Here is a 17,658-nt window from a genome sequence, read left to right on the forward strand (position 1 = left end):
TATCTCACACCTTGCAAAAAACACCTAGCGGCACAAATGCACCCACACTGCTCAACTCACCCTTTCGGAATCACAAAACACCCCTATTCTGCCCTCTTGGTAACACCCTTCAAGCTGCAGGGAAACCTTTTGCAAGCACCGGCCAATACACAAAGAGCGAGAGAAAAGGAGGGGAATGGGGAGAAGCAACACAAGAAATAGGGGCAAATATGTGGTATTATTGCATAGGCGAATAGTACAATCAAGTATGCAGCTTCAATGGCAAGCTTTGCACTACACAGGCTTGCAACTTTCAATCACACACTCAAGCAAAAAACCCCTCAAATTTTCACATTTACATTCTTTTATAGGGGTGTCGCTAGGAGGTTCAAAAAAGAAATGATGGGTGTGCTTCTCCTCCCGTGGCCTTCACCTAGAGCTTCAATTAGAATTTCCTTGCATTGCCACCACTTGGCACATTTCATTTTTGGAAACAATTGCATGGTATACACATCTTCCTAATGTCCGCCCAACTCGGCCGCCCGACTTGCTCCTCTTAGGCCTTTGAGTTCTCTCTTTGGATATGCTTGATCTCCCTTGTTAGACCTTTGAACGGCCTTGGCCTTGCCCTCCCTTCACTGCGGGATCAACTTCTTCCATGAGGGGGGAGGCAATAGCGAGGTCGTTATTACCCTCCCTGGTTTTCTTCAAAAATTTGGGGCTCCAACGGAGCCGCGGGACTCGCCTTTAACGCGGACCTGTCCACGGGCGCGAGCGCCCCTGGCGCCGCCCAGCTCAGCAAAAATCGCTACCGGCCGCCCCAATGTGTTGATGGGGGCTTTTCACAAGCCAAGCTCCCATACCCCTCTTCTCTTGTCCCCACCCCATGAAAACCCCCTCTTAGGGAGGGAGTGATAAAAGGCATTGGAAAAAGTAAGAAAAAAATAAAGTATGATTATGTAAATATATAAGAAAGGTAAAATAGGCCACCTCATGCTGCGGGGTAGCCCATCCCCACCTTGCCTCCTTTTTCTTCATTGTTGCCCCGTCGGGTGTCCCTTTTCCTCTCCTCCACTCAAAAGGTCAACTCCCCTCTCTCTTCCCCTTGTCCTTTCTCCTTTCTCTCTCTCCTCAAGCTACCCCACCTCTCACCAATAATGCATTATAACTCACCAATAATGCACCCTAACTCACATGCAACTTACCCTATCTTCCAAAATAGTATACCCCACTCCCTCTTTCTCTCTCCTATCATATCCCATGACCCAAATACCCCCCTCTCTCTCTAAAGGGCGCCATGTCTCTTGTCTTGTAGCTAAATAACCTCCCCCACACTCACACACACTCACTTTCACTGAAAAAGGTGCCCACGGACCCATCCCCACCCGGTGGTTACCTGATTTTTCTTGTGTTCACACACATCTGCACACACATTCACCTCTGAACACACTCCCCTCTCTCCCCTCTTGTAATTACTTTATTCTCCATGTCACCTCTCACTTTTTTTCATCAACCCATCTCTCTCTCTTAGTCTCTCTCTCATGAGACTGCTGTTCTGGCACATATACACACAGCCAGACAAGTGGGGCCCATAGTCACATGGCCTATGTAGATAATGATTTCTTCATTTCTAAATTCTAGAATTTCTCCCCCCTCCTCCCCTATATAAAGAGGGGTCACCATCACACTAAGGACACACCATCACCAAAGAGTACACTATGCACTGTGTGTGCCTAGTGCACACACACACACCCACACCATCACCATCACCGCAATCACCATGCTCATCTTGAGCATGACCTCTACACCCTTGGGCTATGGAAGATGAAGGGAAACTAAATGAAGGATGATGTCCATAACCCTCGTGCGAGTCTTCGCCATCAACTCCCACCTATCCGCCATGTGCTCTACCACGCTCTCCCTTCTCATTCCCCTACCCTATTCTCCCCATTTCATCGCCTTATTCTCCAAATAAAGCTTGAGGTTTTGTGAGTATGTTTTCTTGCAATGTTTTGCCCATGTGAGGTGTGCGGAATCGCCACCTAGTCTTGTGTTTGGAGTGAGCTTGTGTATGTGTGAAGGGTGTGCGGATTCGCCATCCTTTTGTGGTGCCTAAGTACTAAGCCGCTATACCCCCTCCCTCACTCTCTCTCTCTCTCTCTCTCTCTCTCTCTCTCTCTCTCACTTGATCTCGTTCCCTTTCCTCTTCATCATTACTCCCAAGCATCCATCTCTCTTGGATGAAAACTTTGTTATGGTGGTGTGTTGTTTGCGTCCTAGCCGCTGAAGCTAGGTGGTGCCCCCTGTTTGCTTTACCATGACAGGCTCGAGGCGCGCCATTCGGTCCCCGGTGTTTTAGAGGCGTCGGGGTTCGGGGTTCGCTTTGCTCCCGTCATTTGGTGCCCCCACGAAGGATCTTTTCATGAAACCCTTCAGTTTACAAGACTGAAACCCCTAAACTATTGTGAATGGATGAATGGCTAGCAGGATTTGCTAATTGGACGACAGAAGAAGAAGAGCTCCAAGCACAACTAGACGAACTCCGCATCTCCATCGAAGCTCGAGTGCCAGGCGTAACGGTAATCGATTTGCAGTGGGAGAATCAACCAACACGCCAAACCCAGTGGATATACATAGGCCAAGTGCCAAGAAGAAGAAGGAGAAGGTCGAAACCATGTCCGCAACCTACAACCAACCCACAACAACAAAATGGAAGGAGCTCTACACAATAGAGAATCAACACTATTCTACTTTGAGAATCGGGTAACTCAAGTCACCGAGGTAATTATCACAGTCAGTTTTCAAGTCGCACCTGATGCTGCAGCACAGATAACGGAATCATTGGCTCACACTCTCACTAGAGAAACTAGGGATCTACTGAGTTTGTTTCAGGAAAGAACACCACCCTCTCCCACAAGCTTGGACAGTGACTAAGCACCTCTAAGATTCACATGAATCAGTACAACCTACCTCAAGACAGATCACACATACCAACACGTGTACGCTCAATCAAGGTGATACTGGATGTGAAGGCTCACTACCAGCACGTCATTGACACCATGCTGGGTGGGGAGCGATTTTTTGAGGTTTTGGCATCAGATCAACCATTTGTCCTACCTTTGGTACAAGGCAATGTACCGTTCGAATTTTTAATCTATGTCCTAGTATAAGAGGGTATACACGCCTCCTTGTAAAGAAGAAAAAAACTTTTGCAAGTTAAGCAGTGTGTCTTTCTAGCTCTCTCTCAGTAATCATGGCAAGTGTAGCATTTCCAACATTTAAAGGAAAGAAGGGGGAGGATTTGGTAACAGACTTCCTAGATGACTTTGAAGTAGCATGTGTAGTGAGCAACAAAGATACGGATGAATCTCGGGTTAGAATCTTTAAGCATCTCATGAAGCTAGAAGCTAGATCATGGTACAATGCACTTCCACAAGCAACCAAGGATGATTGGGAACCCTTAAAAACCGCCTTTAAGAGGCGCTTTGGGGGAGGTACCCCTTTGAAAAGTTGTGGGACAAGTTGAGAGACTTGAAGCAGGAGGGTCTTTTAGAATATGCCACCTATGAGTCCAAATTTGTGGATTTATGGGAACGGTGGGTTGAGTCACTGGCAAGGGGGGAAGCCACACCCGATTTCCTAAAAAAAGATCGGTTCACGCATGGCTTATGGCCGCTTCTCAAGGAGAAGGTGAAAGGTAGATTTCCGGCTACGTATGAGTTAGCCGTTGAGATTGCTCGCCTTAAGGACAAGAAGTTGCGAATGAAAGCCAAAGAAACCGAGTCAGTAGAAACAGCAACATCATGTCGACCAACAACTACGACAACCACCATTCCACCACCACCACCGGCTCTTGGGATAAGAGATGACCAACAAGATATGTTGGCCCATATTACTGACCAACTGCAGAATTTGTCTGTCCACTTAATACAACAAGGGAGGAGTCAAGAAAGAGATCAAGACCCTGGAAGAGCACGACGACAAAACAAGGAGTATCATTGCTACAACTGCGGAGAAGACAGTCACGGTATGTACTACTGTCCCAAACCACGACAAAACTATAATAGAGGAGGTAGGAGGAACCAATTGTCACCCCCTAGAGAAAGAACACCCCCACCCCGAGCACCAACCCCACCAACACAAATTCTACGTCCACCCCAGACACCACTACAAGCATCCATTCCACCTCTTCCACTAGCCCCACCACTTGATCGCCCTGTAAACATCATAAGGCTAGAAGAGAAAGGAAAAGCCGTAGTAGTGGATCCACCCAGAGCAAAGGAGAGGGACAAGGGTAAGGAGAAGGTAACCTTTTTAGAACCACTTGAGGCCATGACTGTGAAAAGATCTAGGAGGGAGAAGGCTACACAATCAGATAATGAGAGAAGCATGAGAGGAGAAACTAGCAAGAGGCCATCCAGGCCACGACAAAAATTGGGCATCACCGACTTCCAGCTAGGGGAAAGTTCTAAGCCCTATGATCTAACATTGGATGTGGCAGAGCAAGGACCGAAGATTACATGGCCACAGCTGCTACATCTTGTACCTAAAGTAAGGCGACAATGGTCTAAAATGGTAAGTACAAGACGCTCCAAAACAAAGGTAGCCGGAGCAATTTCGGGATGCAACATGGATGACATCCTTCCAATTGTCGACGTAAACATAAAAGGAAAGAGGGTTAGAAACACCTACATTGATGGAGGTGCACAAATCTGTGTAATGAGCGAAGCTATGATGCTTCGATTAGGGCTCGAGGTTGACAGGCCTTCTCCATGCAAGGAAAAGATGGCAAACAACGCAAAAGTAAAGTGTGTGGGTGCGGTAAGTGCCGTGAAAATCAAAGCTTTCAACACTGAGGTAGAGGTAGATGTTTTTGTAATGCCTACTAAGGGGGAGGGCTATCCACTAATTTTGGGAAGTCCATGGTTGATGGCCATGAAGGAAAAACAGGACTGGGGTACTGGCCTTCTACGCATGACCGGTAAGAAAGGGGAGACAATCTACTACGACATGAGGATTGGCAAGCAGAAGCAAATGAATCTGGAAACATCGGCAAATGAAACCACTAGCGAATCTTCCAGTTCTGAGGGGGAGACCACATCCACCGACGAAAGTGACAGCTCCATTGATGTGATGGGTATCATTATGAAGGATCCACAAAGGGTAAGCACAACTGGTGATCCATCACCAAAAGGGCAACCCAATGAAGAGGAGAGCAAATCACCTGGCCTAGGAGGAAGTAGGTTGAAGGGTATGTTGTCTACGGAATTAACACTTGAGGAGAAAGATAGTTTTTTGCAAATGTTGATGGGATTTCCTAACCTGTTCATTGACAACTATGAAAGAATCACAGGCATTACAGTGGTAAAACCAGTTGTGCAAAAGCTACGACGACTGGGGGTCATACAAGAAAAGGCACTCTTGGCCGAGGTAAGGAAACTGCTGGAGGCGTGATTCATCTATCCTGTAGAAAACTCAGAATGGGTGTCACCCGTAGTGGTGACGCCTAAAAAGAATGGTAAGTGGAGGGTCTGTGTTGACTACAAACCACTAAATGCAGCTACAAAGAGAGACCACTTTCCTCTCCCTTTCTTGGATGAAATTCACATGGCCTATGTAGATAATGATTTCTTCATTTCTAAATTCTAGAATTTCTCCCCCCTCCTCCCCTATATAAAGAGGGGTCACCATCACACTAAGGACACACCATCACCAAAGAGTACACTATGCATTGTGTGTGCCTAGTGCACACACACACACCCACACCATCACCATCACCGCAATCACCATGCTCATCTTGAGCATGACCTCTACACCCTTGGGCTATGCAAGATGAAGGGAAACTAAATGAAGGATGATGGCCATAACCCTCGTGCGAGTCTTCGCCATCAACTCCCACCTATCCGCCATGTGCTCTACCACGCTCTCCCTTCTCATTCCCCTACCCTATTCTCCCCATTTCATCGCCTTATTCTCCAAATAAAGCTTGAGGTTTTGTGAGTATGTTTTCTTGCAATGTTTTGCCCATGTGAGGTGTGCGGAATTGCCACCTAGTCTTGTGTTTGGAGTGAGCTTGTGTATGTGTGAAGGGTGTGCGGATTCGCCATCCTTTTGTGGTGCCTAAGTACTAAGCCGCTATACCCCCTCCCTCACTCTCTCTCTCTCTCTCTCTCTCTCTCTCTCTCTCTCTCTCACTTGATCTCGTTCCCTTTCCTCTTTATCATTACTCCCAAGCATCCATCTCTCTTGGATGAAAACTTTGTTATGGTGATGTGTTGTTTGCGTCCTAGCCGCTGAAGCTAGGTGGTGCCCCCTGTTTGCTTTACCATGACAGGCTCGAGGCGCGCCATTCGGTCCCCGGTGTTTTAGAGGCCGTCGAGGTTCGGGGTTCGCTTTGCTCCCTCCAGTGCCATGCGCAATGCCAGCAGGGCCGCTGCCATGCGCCATATCCAACAGGAGGGAGAGCTTCCCTCTCTCTCCCCTCTTGTGTCCATTAGAGGGCTCACAGCCATTAGGAAGAGGATGGGGTCTAGGAGGGCCTCTTTATTTGCCATGAGATTATGGAGGTGATTAACATTTGAACGAATAGATACATGCCATGTGTGAAAGAATGGTGGGTGTGTAAGAGAGGTGTAAGAGTGGTCAAAGGATGCACTTTTTCCCCCAAAAAGGGGGAGAAAAAATTTATGATTTTTGGCCTTCCATAACTCCTACATATGACCTCCGATTTGAGCGGAGATTATAGATCTAGAATCTACATGCCGAGCTCTTTCCATAGATAGCTACTTGATATACTTTTGCCCGCTAGATTCATTAGAAAATTTCGTAGGTCATTTGGAGGGCCTTGTAAGAAATTGTATTTCTCTCTCTAGAAACTTTTTATAAAATGCACTTGCACCTTGTGAGTACGTCCAAAAGGACAACCAAACACTCTAAAAAGTAGATTTATATTCCCAATCGTCCTTGAAAACGGTCACTTTTTTATTTAATGCGAGCGTCTTTTTCAGGAGGCAAGTGCGGCGCATTCAATGCAGCTTACGTCATCACTAAAAGTTGAAAAGTCACAAACTGTCAAATAGTGATAGATTTTGAGGCTTTTGACACCACCAATGCGTCCGGAACGCCAAAATACCCTAAAAACGAATGTCTACTTGCCTCATTCTGACAACCCGAGAGGCAAAAAATGTCAAAAAACCCCAAAAAATGGGCTTTTTACTTAAGGCGCGCGAGGAGGCATTTCTAAATTCTAGAATGCCCCTCTGCGCGCCGTTAGTACAAAGCTCCTTTTAGTGATTTTTGGACACTTATCTTTCCAGAAAGCCCCTTTTTAAAGGTTTTTGGTCATTTTCCTCTCAAAAAGCTCCCTAAAAAGAGGAAAAAGGGGCTTTTTACTAACGGCGCGCGAGGAGGCATTCCAAAATTCTAGAATACCCCTCTGCGCGTCGTTAGTATAAAGCTCCTTTTAGTGATTTTTGGACACTTATCTTTCCAGAAAGCCCCTTTTTAGAGGTTTTTGGACATTTTCCTCTCAAAAAGCTCCCTAAAAAGAGGAAAAAAGGGCTTTTTACTAACGGCGCGCGAGGAGGCATTACAAAATTTTGGAATGGCCCCTCGCGCGCCGTTAGTAAAATGTTTCTTTAGGGCTTTTTGACATTTTTTTGCCTCTTTGGATGTCTGAGCGAGGCAATTGGACATTCATTTCTAGGAGATATGTGCGTTCCGGACGCATTGACAATATCAAAAGTTTCAAAATCTTCCACCACTTGATAGTTTTGTGACTTTTTGAGTTCTAGTGATGACGTAGCCCATATCAAATGCACCGCATCTACGTTCTGAAAAAGGTGCTCGCATTAAATGAAAGAGAGTGCTCGTCTTCAAGGACCACTAGATTATTAAATGAGGAGAGGGACACCTTTTATATTTTTGTTAATATCAATCTATTTTTCTACGTAACGTAGGCTCTTCTCTCATTGGAGGAGCTTATTTTCCTCTCTCTTCGAAAAGGCCCTCCAAAAGACCTCCGAAATCTCCTAATGTTAAAGTTCATTTTGGGGAAAAAATTTGAATTCAAATAAACTAGCCGTTTTACCTGTTTGAATTCAAAAGTTGTCCTTTGATTGCTTTTTTAATACTAAAGGTTTGACCCCCTTAAACTGCCAAATAAAGGGGCCCTCATAGACTCCATTCTCTTCCTAATGCCCTGTATTTATAGTGTGGCCCCCAAGGTTGTGACTGCGCATATGGGTTTACCATGCCGCCACATGGCATCTCGTCAAGCATAGCCCTTGGGGCTCTCCAAAATCCTCCAAAACAAGCTCCCCTTTTAATCTTAAAAAACTCATTTTTTGGCCTCCTTCTCCAGGCTCCTATAGTCTGCTCCAATGCCATACTGTCAACCCGGAAAGCCCGCATGAAAGCTTGCATTTCTGGCTTGCTTCAACATAAACTGCGTCGCTTCTCAACTTTTCCAGGCCCGTAATCCGAGGAAACCAAAATTTTGAAAAACCATCTGCAAACATTTCATCTTCAACTGCCCTAGGTTTTCCCAAGCCATAACTCGGTGCTCGAGGATCGGAATCAGGTGCCGTGACTTTGTGATAACTCCACATGAGGTACACTATCATCGAGAACTTTGGCGAGGCTCAAAAGATGCCAGATGGCATGCCCTTCAATGCAGCCAAGGGGGCTCAGACCCAGCCCCCGGGAAAAATTCAACTGGCCATAGAATGCAAACCATAGCTCTGATCCGCAATCTGAAAAGACGGGTAGGCTCCATAAATTGAGCTCTACACACCTGTACCTCGACTTCCACTTGGACCACCCGTCCCCAGCAGCCCTGTTCGGCAAGAATCTGCAGTCCATTGAAACTTCAACCTTCAATAACTTGGGCTCCGTAGCTCGGTTTGGTGAGCCGTCTGGACCTGCTCCTTCAGCAATTCAAGCTCTTCATGCCTAGACCCAAAAGTTTCACTTTGTATCTCCTTCATCTGCTCCCTAAACTAGCCCCTCATGGAGCCTTTCTTGGCCTATAAGATGCATCATCCATGCAACTCTGCTACTACCTATCATCCCATGATTGCACTAGCTGCTCCAGCCCTTTGCCATACTTCTACTAGCCTGCATATATCTGCCTATGCCACTTTCTAGACACACTTTGGATGCACCACCGTTTCCCAAAGTTATGTGCCAATGCCCGTGATTTGAAGGCAATGGGCTGGATCTTGGCACACGATAGAAGCCTTGGTTCGCTTGAAACGGTCAAAACAATTTGCTTTGTATAACAGACAAGAGTTTCCAAAGTAAATGTGAAAACAAGTAAAACTTAAAACCGTCTAACCTAGTCGTCCTGCTGTAGCCAAGTGTCATGAAATTTGGAAGGAAAAACTCACTTCAAACCGGCCCATAGCCATATCTGCTTTGCAAGAGATTGTTGCGAGAGTTGTCGTCTATGCACGTACACCCTCTTGTGTCATATACGCCCGTCTTGTACATAATGAAATAACTTGCCAAAAAGATGAGAGAAGAAAGCAACCTGGGTGCTCATAGCAAACAGATGCTCTTGGTGACACACATATGTCAAGCAGAAAAAGATTGATCGTGTCGAAATTTCCTAGAAAATCGACCTTGCCAAATTTTGCTATGTATAATCATGAGATCGCCCAATATTGAGCGAGATAGCATCTATAGTTGAGCTACCAATGGCAGCTATTGTCAAACAATGCTTGATCAAAACAATCTTTGCTTGACAAGTAGTTGGCGTTGTGAAAATTCATCTGGTAGTTGAATGAGATTCAGCTCATAGCAGTGGGGATATCCACTACGCTTCATGAACCTATACTGCTTGGTCCCGAGAAAGCTGCAATATTTGTGAAATAAGGATACATCCAATGCATATAGAGATAGTTGTCCATGCCCCTGGAACCCTGGGTGTACGGATCCTTGCTCCCGAGGTAAGACATGTTTGATATACCCCTTTGAGAGTGGACCGTGTCGAGTCGGAGACCATATTGAAAACATAAAATTATAGATAAAATATTGCACAAACAAAGAATACCTAAGCTATGCAATATTGGGTGTAGGCACGGGTTGCCAATTAGCCTTAAAACCCCATGGAATCTGGCGTGTCAACCATGGGTTGATCTTTTACCGTACGAGCCATAAGCCGTTAAAGGCTGTTTCTCACCCGTTGGGATCCTTCAAGGCACCCTTGACAACATCCGTGGTTGACCATAGAGTGCTTCCATAGCCTAGCCAACATGCCCTTGGATGCATGCCCTTGCATGGCATGAGTATGGCATTTTTTGTTAATCGGCACCATGGCCACTACTGACGCTGACTGTCTGCAACATCGGCTCCATATCCACTGCCAACTGTGATTGTCTACATCGTGTGCTCAACCAAAAAACAACAGCGGCGGCAAGGACGAGCAAGTAGTCCCGCTTCATACCATGGGAGGGCCTGATTAGGTTTTCCAAAGGGTGGCCCCTTGGGCGGGCACATCCAAAAAGAAACAAAAAAGAATATACCTAAAATTGAACTGCGGTGATGGCGGCATGTTGCGCAGTGTCAAAAGTAGAGGGGGGGGGGGAAGCTACAGGCATCAGGGGCCAACGAGACAAAAATGAACCTCATTCCTCTCCCTTTCTACGAGCCAGACGAAACCGAGCGTATACAATTTCGTGCAGGTCCGCCACATTGGGCCTCCTTGTGTGCAGGCAGCCACTCCCATGGTCCTGCATTCCGAGCTTTCTAAGGGGTGTTGCCCGCCTTGTGGCATCCCAGCGCCATGCAAAACCAGATCAGCATGCAAAGCTTCCACGAGCAGCATGCAACCCCTCCATCTCCAATGCTATGTTGTCTCTTGGCAAAAGAAAAACAAAAATTAATACGCATGAGAGAAAGAGATCGGAGGGCAACCATGCCGAGCCTTGCTTGCTCCTCCATATGCCTCTCCTTCTCCCTTGAGCTCTGATACCAATTTAGAACCCTGGGAACTGCCATCAATGATCCTCCACCCAACCACACTTTTTATAGTCCCTTGGCTTACAGGATCCCTTCTCCACTGGGCAGCCGGGCCCTTGGCCAGGTCCTTGACCTCCAGGGTGGCCCTTGGCCTGACAGCTATGGACTATACCAGCTGAGTGAGCAACCACAATTCCATCAACTAAAGCGTGTAAGATTGTTGGCATCTGCTCAATTACTACGTTGATCCATGCAGTCTCTATCTTTGGTAAGTGTTAGATTGGTGGTTGAGACCTCCAACCATGTTGTAGCATGTACATGTAGTGTTTGAATGCTCCGTGGGTGAATGGCAAGCGGCACATCATGTCCCCCAAGGTGCCCCCATTGTAGTATGGAAAGATTGTGATCCAGGGAGCCTTGGTGGTAAACCCAATGCATCTTACAGTAGAGGGGTTAAGTGTTTTCATTCCTTGCTCTGTCTAAAGCTATCAACAAATTCTGCCTCACTCCCACCCTTGTAGCATTTTCCTACATATGTAATGTGCTATGGAAAGTAAGATATTCCTTTAATGGTGTATAATGTGCATACACCAAAAGAGCCTGCTCCAACCCTCGCACCTTCCATCAGGGCCATGTGGAGAATTCCAATCATATGAGCGCACTTGGCATTCAATGTCGTGTGCATGATTGTGTCGATAGCGCTGGCATCTGATCGACCACGCACATCCGCTTGCGCATCTTGGGCCATTTTCAATATCTTGGGTAAGGAAGCTTGGTCTCATGAGCTTTCACCCACTTCATCTTGACCTTTTGGTCCTCCCATAATTTATCCCACAACTCTATTTTTTCTTATCGCAGGTGGCCTAGGAGGGATATCTTCTATATTGCCCAACACTGTGATGACCTTGTGGTGGGGGTCAAATTCTCGGATCCCTATAGGAATCAGCAACTCTTACTGGCCTTCACATTGCAGCATGTGCTCTGTGTTCTCCCATATAGCTCTAGTGAGGTCTTTAATGAAGACGTCACTTTCACTAATCTGTTGTATGCAACCATCTACACATGATGATATTGCCAAAATACATTCTTTTTGAATGGCACGCATAATAATTTTCTTTTGATCTGGTGTCATTTTTGCACTAGACAATAAAAAACAACATATCAAATATAGTTTCATCGGTGCACTCGCACTCTCACACTAGTTCAGACAAACCATAACCGTGAAGATTTCAAAAAAAAATATGCACAAATATATTGATACAGATTGAAAAACTTTACCATGCTATGTTTACTCGTGTAAAATGCAAAAAAAACAAGTAATTTTTAAGAAAACCATCCAAATCAAACAATACAGGTTAAAAACCTGAAACATTTAAGCATATTGGCTGGAAACCACAAGACATGAGTTTATATTTTTCACGTTGTCGTGCAGCTCCACTTCCATGATAAGAAAAAGAGCAAAGAAATGCAAGCTAAGCTTCTTTGAAGCCTACTTGATTAATGGTCAGTGATGAGGGCTTGTTAACAGGCCAAGTTCAATTATTAATGTATGCCAGATGAAGCTTAAAAGGGCCAAAAGATGCCTTAATGATTCCAAAAATTACTATGCTTGATGTGAGAACATATGGAAGATTATGATATAAAACTGCAGTGCTTGAAGTGCTCTACCGGCCTGTCTTTACGGCTCGTCGATTGGAGCTACGGTGAAGAAGTTATGGAAGTTTGAAGGTTGAGTTAATGCAAATCCGTACCGGATTGGGCAACTACATCTGAGGTGACAAAAATAAAATGAATGCATCGGCTTGAAGTGCTCACCTTGTGGAGCGCGTCGGTCTTTTCAGATCAGTGATCGGAGTTCCGGTCGCCAAGATATTAGCCGTTAAAGATTCACCGGGGGCCGACTCCGTACCACTTCGGCCCGCTTGATCGGAGTGCCATTTGGGAATTTTATAGCCTCGACAGGGTTTGTATGAATTTTATGCAGTTTCAGAAGTCTGATGGGATTTACGGCTTGGCAGGCAAAGTCCGGTGTCAGTTGTTGACACGCTGAGCTGGGTAATTTTTGCATTATTCGGGATGCTGTTATGGACAATAAGATTCTCAAAGATATTGTTAGTCAAGGCTTACTAGAGAACAATATCGTGCTTGACATTGCTTGGCCAACATGTGTACCAAACATGATGCCTTTTATTTGTTGCTTAACATGGCCTGGCCGAATTGTATGCCAAATGTGGTGCCTTTGATAATGCCAGCCATAGGCCAACCTAAAGGCCGTCCACTAATGTGGCCACAAATGAAAGAAGCTATACTGCTTGGCGATGCCTTAATCAATATGTACGCCAAATTTAATGCCTACCGCATTGCCTTGGCCGGCATGTATGCCCTAATGTGGTGCCCTTATGAGATAAGGTCCGCCCGCCCATAACCTTATGAGATAAAGGCCTCCCAATGGGTAAATTAAGGGAAGAAGTGTGAAGCAAAAGAAGGAAAGAGGCATGGCGCAGCAGGCAGTGAATGCCGACGAGGGAAGAGGGTAAGGAGGTCGCGCAGGCCACAGAGAGGCTCAGACGGAGGCGTCCAAGAGACGAAACCTGCTCAATTTGTCAAAGCGCTCAGATTCGGGGCCAATTCCGTCAAAATCGGCGTTGTCGAATTCCGAGCCTGCCATGTCATAGGGGGGGTGTTTACGCCTCCCTAGCAACGACAGCGCCGTCGTTGGTAAGGGAGGGGGCACACTATTAATACGGATGTCTTTTGCATGAGGGTATTGCAAGCCAACGAGGGCAAGAAGAAGCTGGAAGGCAGGAAGAAGGAGGGTAAGCAAGAGACTCTCTCTCTCTCTCTCTCTCTCTCTCTCTCTCTCTCTCTCTCTCTCTCTCTCTCTCTCTCTCTCTCTCTCTCTCTCTCTCTCTCTCTCTCTCTCTCTCTTTCTCAGGACCTTGAGCCATAAGAGGAAGCTAAGTTTCGAAGGAGCAAGAGCACAACATTCTCTCCCTCTCTCGTCCATAACCAAGAGGAGGCGGAAGGGAATGAGGCTCGGCTTCAAGCTCACAATTGAATCAGAAAAGCTAGGAACTCTCTGACTCAAGATTAAGAAGATCTCAGCAAGGGAAAGATAAGGCGAGGGAAAATCGGCAAGTCGAAGCTTGTGGCAAGCAAAGGAAGGCAAGCTGAGACGTTGTAATCGGCAAGCATTCAGGGAGTATGGGGTTAAGTAGAAAAATAAGGGAGCGGTAAGGTAACCAGGAGAGAGGAAAACATTGCTCTATCATAATTGGGAATTACAAGGGCATCAAGCAGGGAATTTCACCAGATATGTACCTCTTGATCAGCTTTAAATGACTCTAATGGCAGGCATAAGTGAAAAATTTAGAGTCATGATCTAATTTGAGAGCGTTAAACTCTCCTGTCACCATCACTGTCGTTAACGGCAAACATTTGTAATTGAATTTCAATTCGGCTAATCATTAGCAGCTTGGAACATTCTACTTGTCAAATTTTAAGCATTCAAAGTGTTTTCAGAGTCTTTTGCTTTGTGTCTTGCATCCAGTCTTTTACACCTTCCACAGCAAGCAGCCCGGTGCTGACCCGGCTCACCTCGCGAACACATATCCCCCGACATCTTTGGTGAACCAGACGTGAAACAAGCCGGGGTGGGAGGTAAAGATGGAGATGCCAGAACAGTTAAAGCAGTTTATTGAAGATTTCAATGCCAATGGATTTGATAAAAATATACCATTTGTAGATTTGCAAAAAATGATGGAATTAGTTCAGGGATGTCTGGAGGAAGCAAAAGCCATGCAGATAAAAAAGCAGATTGATGATGTTGTAGAGCTAGCACTTGATGCTGTTCGGGATCATTATTATAATTTTCAGGGATATGATCCAGAAGGTTTTATTGCATGTTACGAAGCTGAGATGAAGAGCCGAAATGTTCCAGAAGATTGGATGATTGCAGCTTTTGAGGAGGTTGTAAACTCGGATTTTAAAAAGTAGGTTCAAGAACTGGCAGAAGAATATCCCACACGGTGGGATTATTTTGCATAGGAATTTATTTACGAAAGCTCAAGGATTCTAAATCGGGACATAAAGGAGATTACTGAACAAAATAAGGTTGTCTTCAGTAAAGGTGAAGGGGATCAGATGCATATCCTCAACTATGATGAATTCTGGGAGCATATTTCTGCAAGAAGTAAAGCCAAAGAGAATGCTAAGCTAGAAGTAGCAGATTCAGTTTCAGAGGAGCTTAATTTGAGCAACGAAGAAATGGTAAATGATGAATTTAATGTTGAAATAGATTTGCATGAATTTTTTTCAAATATTTCTCGCATGGATGTTACCTCCAATAATGGTTTCAATGAAGACATAGACTGTACAGCAAGTGGTTCACAAGCTGTTGACCTTGACATGGGTTATTTCAAAGGAGTTCATCAAGCAGATGAGCCTCTACAGGACATTACTAAAACTATCAGCACTATAGCCGAGCAGGATAACATGTCTACTGCAGATGAGTGCATAAATAAAGCTAATATATACACAATAGCTGATGAAGTGACTAAAATTGTGAACCCAGCACAGGATGAGCCTGAGGATGTCAATGAACCTATGATTGCTACTAACAATATGCTTGCAGATGTTGCTATCACAAAAGAGGATACTATTATCAGTGAATTTTTGTCTAGATCTGAAGGAGATGTTTATGACAGTATAGAAGAGCTTTCTAATGCATGTACCTCTTTAGAGGGGGTGCCAGATGAGCCTTTACAGCTCTATAATGTATTGCTAAGTAACATGGATGCAGATGAGGAAGCAGAGGGTGATATCGAGGAGTATGAAGATTGCTTGGATCATATTGATTGTGAACAGGTTATCGACAGGGATTTTACATCTATGCTTGTAGATGGACTGCATGAGGAGATAACTCCTATAATTTTGATGAACATTGAGACTTGGGCCAAAGGTGATTTTCCCGAGGATATTATGGATGAAGATCTACAAGATGAAGCTGTTTTTCATGATCAAGCTGAAATCCCAACAGGTGAAAATTCGTCTGATGATACAGGTCGAGAGACTCCCAAGGTTTTTCGTGATGGCTATGAAGCTAGAGGGGGTGATGATGCTAAATCATCCTTGATACTGCAAAAGGTGCGCAGGGTTTTTCATTCCTTGCGCAATGTGCCAAATGTAGCTGGATTTGGATGCTATTCCTATTGATGCTTATGTCAGTGACGTCTTGGCTTCCAGTAAAAGGGAGTCAGATTTCTTTAATGCTTTTTGGTAACGAGCTTAAGTTGCCAAAAGTTTATGAGATGTGGGTGTTGCACTATACTTCAGGTGAATCTCTAGTATATTGCGGAGCCCATCAATGCTATGTGATCTCGATGGTGTTTGATCCAGGATATTCTAAGGATATTCATAAGCAGATTCAATATGAATGGATACTGATCGGTATGCATAGTAATTGCGTGCTATTTGAACCAGTGGTAGCATATCTGCACCAGAAATGCTTGATGTTGATTGATACCGCAAATGTATGCTTATGTGGATATTATGATGCTCCAGTGTGTGGACAATTTCTTATCATCCCATTTGATCCAGGGGGCTACTAAAGTGCAAGTTGCAGATGCAGAGGATACCAGATGCCTGATGTAGCAGGCTGCAAGATGCAAGATTTTGTTTTCTAGATTATGCCAAGCTAGAAGAGTGTTTGGTTTTCTAGATTATGCCAAGCTAGAAGAGTGTTTGGTTATGCATTCAATAAGATAACATGGCTGGCTTCCAGCTAACTTCTTTGGATAATTAATAAAGTATCTTCACATCTTTTCAGTTGGTTCTGCTAACAGAACTTGAAGTAAAGGACTTGACGGCCATTCCGTGTGCAGACAGAGTAAGGCATACTTGAGCTTGACAGGGTTTCTTAAAGAGAGCTTAATGGTCAAGCCGTGTGCATCATTAACTGGAGCACTTCAGTGTGGCGGAGTTCACTGAAGAGGTTTTTCATAATTGAATGCTTTGAAGATACGGCAGATACGGTTCAGAGGATTTTGATGGACAGCTACCTAATGATTAAGCTAGAACATTGATGATAGGGTATAAGCCTTATTTCTTTTTTCATACATTTACCAGTTATGTGAGTCTGATGATGGAAAAGAGCTTAAGGTACCTAAAGCAGATGCAGATTGAAGTGTTGTTGGCATAGACCGGAGGCTGTGCAGGTTCAGAGGGGGTGGATGTCGTGCAGCTCCACTTCCATGATAAGAAAAAGAGCAGAGAAATGCAAGCTAAGCTTGTTTGAATCCTACTTGATTAATGGTCATTGATGAGGGCTTGTTAACAGTCCAAGTTTAATTATTAATGTATGCCAGATAAAGCTTAAAAGGGCCAACAGATGCCTTAATGAGGCCAAAAATGATTATTCTTGATGTGAGAACAGATGGAAGATTATGATCTAAAACTGCAGTGCTTGAAGTGCTCTATCGGCCTGTCTTTACGTCTCGTCGATTGGAGCTACGGTGAAGAAGTTATGGCAGTTTGAAGTTTGAGTTAATGCAAATCCGTACCAGATTGGACAACTACAGCTGAGGTGACAAAAATAAAATGAATGCATGGGCCTGAAGTGCTCACTTTGTGGAGCGCGTCGCTCTTTTCAGATCAGTGATCGGAGTTCCAGTCGCCAAGATATTAGCCGTTAAAGATTCACCGGGGGCCGGCTCCGTA

The sequence above is a fragment of the Adiantum capillus-veneris genome, chromosome 29 (genome assembly GCF_014529385.1).
Source record: "Adiantum capillus-veneris isolate H3 chromosome 29, ASM1452938v2, whole genome shotgun sequence".
Taxonomy (NCBI): Eukaryota; Viridiplantae; Streptophyta; class Polypodiopsida; order Polypodiales; family Pteridaceae; genus Adiantum; species Adiantum capillus-veneris.